Source organism: Macrobrachium nipponense, chromosome 2 (genome assembly GCF_015104395.2).
Source record: "Macrobrachium nipponense isolate FS-2020 chromosome 2, ASM1510439v2, whole genome shotgun sequence".
Taxonomy (NCBI): Eukaryota; Metazoa; Arthropoda; class Malacostraca; order Decapoda; family Palaemonidae; genus Macrobrachium; species Macrobrachium nipponense.
Window position 1 is genome coordinate 140,703,416 of NC_087201.1, and position 4,045 is coordinate 140,707,460.

Below are 4,045 nucleotides of genomic sequence, written 5' to 3' on the forward strand. Positions count from 1 at the left end.
ACATTGCTTGTACATTTCAAAGACGTACGTACACACTCCAAGAGTTTTAGATTGATTGATTGACTGATTTATGCAGTCTGGCGTTACTTCAACTATGATCACAGTCACTGCAGGAAGTCTAAATAGTTGGAGAGGCCAGAGAGAAATATCGCGAAATTTCTTCAATAATTGAAAACATAGAGACCGCTAGAAAGTTCCTTCTCTCTCGTCATTTCAAAGTGGCGTCACATAGCAAAAGGTCAACAGCACCGGCTTTGAATCGCTCGATATACAGAATAAATAAAAGAGTAAAAGGATCTGCGTCACAATGAGACTCTACAGACAAATGAGAGAGGGTCTTTCATTAGTTTGAACAAAATTATCTTGACGGAAAATTGAAAAGAAAATATTGTTAGAGAAACCAATGAACTGCAGATGAAAATATTTTGTAAAATTATATCAAAATTAGTTTTTCATTTGATTTTTTAATTTATATATAAAAAATCAGCTTTGTGATAAATAAGAGCCAATATCTGAATAACCAAATGCATTAAAATTTTATATACAAAATGGCCTTTTATACCAATATTGTAATTCAGCGCCGGAATCATTCAAAGAAAACGGAACATGAAAATTCATAAGCTTCATTCACGTATTATTTTGAATACAGGTCAAATACAAGCCTTTACATGCCGGCAGACACGCGCGCACGCACACACGGCAAGCAAGTTCTGTGAATTACGATTATAAGAATCTTTTCTTATGACTCGTTTTCTTTGAATGATGCAGGTACTGAATTAGAATATTGATATAAAATGATATATATACTATATATATATATATATATATATATATATATATATATATATATATTATAGTATATATTGGGTGCGTGTGTACATGTATTTATAAATAAATATATACATATGCAGTATATGTGTATATACATTTATTATATATAAATAAGCATTTGTGTACAATATATATATATATCTACATATATATATATGTATATATATATATATACTACATACATACATATATATATATATATATATATATATATATTATATATATATATATATATATATGTATGTATCTTTAAAAAGAGCCAGCACACACACCTCACTTTCACTACTTTCAAATTCTTACAAAACAGGATTACCAATTTTTTTCCATTTGCCTGTTTTTTCCTCTTTTTTTCAGGTTCGGCCCTTTCATTTTTGCTCATGTAGAAAAATCACGAATCACGAGAGAAAGTGTAATCTCTAAACAAATTCCAAGCGACCGGTTTGGTCATTTTACGCTTTCTAAAAGGAACAATCACTCGCGTGTTTATACACACACAGATGAGAGTTCTGTTTGTGAAGATTGGTTAAATAAATACGCTCAGCGATGAGCAATTGTTTTGCACAAACAGAAATGGCGAGAGAGATTCTCGCGTAAGGTCTAGTTAGAGCGAAGCTTAGCCGTGCGTTAGCACATGTTTCTATATAGAGATATATGGAGTATTATCCATATAAAAGATCGATAAATAGGTACAATAGCATGCATGCGTTCTGGTTCTATGCACAAACGGGGAGAAACTCAGTGTAAAATGGTCGATAAATACATTTAAACAAACACACATACAAACAGTGCGAGAGAGCTGTACGCACAAACGCAAATAAACAGCGATAGAACCTTAATGATGGGAAATAGTCGCCTCCAACCCCAACCTCCCCCTCCCGAAGAAAATTGGTCCACGTACAAAAAAAAAAAAAAAAAAAAAAAAAAAAAAAAAAAGACATCTCGAAGACATTACGAAAAGTTTTCTAGAGAAAGGCAATTTTTAAGTCAAGGCCGATTCTAGCAGTTGCTTCATAGAGAATGAAACATCAGCATTCTTCTTCTTTTTCTTCGTCTAATCATTATCATCACTATCACCATCCTCTTGTTATTATTATTATCACTTTCATTATCACTAGATGCCCATTAGGCCGAGAAAGGAACGTAGTATTGTCGGATGGGCTCCTGTAGGCGCTGAAGTGCTGGGAGACTTCTAGACCTATATACTACTTGATATGAACTAGCGAGACGAGGAGTGTGGAGAGAGAGAGAGAGAGAGAGAGAGAGAGAGAGAGAGAGAGAGAGAGCCCCGTGGAAAGAACGATAGAGAATGGAATGGTGTATGTGGCAATACGGTCATTTCAGACAGCGTACTCTGTGCAATTCCGCCGACCTGCCAACTTCCACCGTAATGTGGAATGTCCTTCGTCACCTTATTAGCAGGCAGGCTTCCGTAGCGCTGAGGAAACGTCTTCACAAAGTTTCTAAGGTTAGTGGAAATAACCGTCAATTAATCACCGGCGGAAATTTATGGTCGGCCTCTTTTGTGGTAAAAGGAAATCTGGAGGTATTTTTGGCGCAGAGACTAAGGTTACATGATGTAAGCCCCTAAAAAAAACCTGTATTCTGCAAGTTCAAAATTAGTTAAGTGAAAGAAGGTAAAATACTTTACTTCTTCTTAAAGTACAGATTTGAACATTGAAATGCACTACGACGGGTTGGTGTTGGGCCCGGGACCGAGGGGTGAGGGGGGGGGGGGAGCCGGTGGGTGGGTGGGGGAAGTATCACAGGTCACTTGCACGATACCTGGTATACTGGGTTACTTGGGCAGCTAAGCTCCTCCTTATAATATTCAGGGATGCCAGGATTGTAACTCGTCGAAGAATATGTCTACGCCCAGGAACGCTCTCAGTTTACGTGTTCTGTGTGAAGGTATGTAATGTAATTTTTATTTTTGTTTTTTTCACTGATGTATTTTGTTAAGTCATATACAAAAACGAACATCCTGTTCAGGCTCTTTGAATGCATAAAAAGTTTGTTGAATAAAGCGTCTTGAAAAAAAAATAAAGAATGATAAAAAAAGGAGACGTGATCTTAAAACGTGAGTAGAATGTATTGTAGCGCTGGTTAGGAAACGTGCAAGTTACTTCTAATTTTTCTTTTAAATGTGACAATTCAAAGTAAAAAGGAATCAGCAACTAGAAAAAATACGAAATATACTTTTTTTATTATAAATTCTAATACAGAAAAAAAATGAAATTTTTAAGTGTTTCACTTCATAAGAAAAACCTTTAAGCTCCTGATAATTCGAATAAAAGTTTCTTGTGAATTTGCAATCACCATAATAATGAAAGATCAACTGAAGTTATTTTTTATCAATAGTACAAAATCTCTCACAACACGAAACAACGAATACGAAAAAACAAACACAAAAACAGCGGAAACGAATTTCACCTCGCTGCCTCCGAAAAGCTTGAATGGCAGGATATGCACGACAAAACACACAATGGAAAACACGAAGACAAACTCACAGACGCACTCAAAACACGCTCGATCGAATTACCTGATGAGAGGAAGAGAGGTCGAGGGAGAGAGAGAGAGAGAGACAGAGCGCGCGCGTGTGTGATCGAGCCGGAGTGCCGTTCCGATACCTCTGCTCACCAGGAGCTCCGAGTGACAACTGATTGAACTGAACAACTGCACTCGAGCAACTACCAATTGAGTTTCCGTTCGCCCAGCCCCCACCCCCCCCCCCCCCCGTCTCCCCGCCCCCTACCAACCCTCCCTCTCTCTCTCTCTCTATCTCTCTCTCTCTCTCTCTACTCTCTCTCTCTCTCCTCCTTGCTCTTGAACGGCGGCACTCTTTTGTTACTTGTTTTGTAATGAAGTAGCTTTCTCTGTAGAGAGAGCACATGCACACGTACATAATATATGCGTACATACATACATGTATACATACATATACAGAGACAGACATACAGAAATACATGTATGATTAAGCTGTCTTGCAGAAACGTGTTTAATATGACTGAGTATATGGCCTATATAGTAATATATGAAATTACATACATACATACATACATGGTACCCGGACAGTTTGCCTACGGACAGTTTGCCTATGGACAGTATGCCAACCGGACATTATGCCTACTGGACATTATGCCTATGGACAATATGCCTACCGGACATCATGGCAACGGATATTTTGCAATGCTTAAAAGCAACTGTGAAACTGTTT

At 37.3% G+C, this 4,045-nt stretch overlaps 1 protein-coding gene across 1 annotated transcript in view; it reads right to left on the bottom strand.

Moving 5' to 3' along the window:
• The window catches only part of LOC135221047 (uncharacterized), an 18,928-nt gene extending 15,426 nt beyond the window's left edge, over positions 1 to 3,502 (bottom strand). Inside the window, exon 1 of the mRNA XM_064258781.1 lies at positions 3,371 to 3,502. The gene's annotated coding sequence lies outside the window, so the exon portion shown is untranslated. The remainder of the gene's footprint in view (positions 1 to 3,370) is intronic.
• Positions 3,503 to 4,045: the final 543 nt, after the last annotated feature.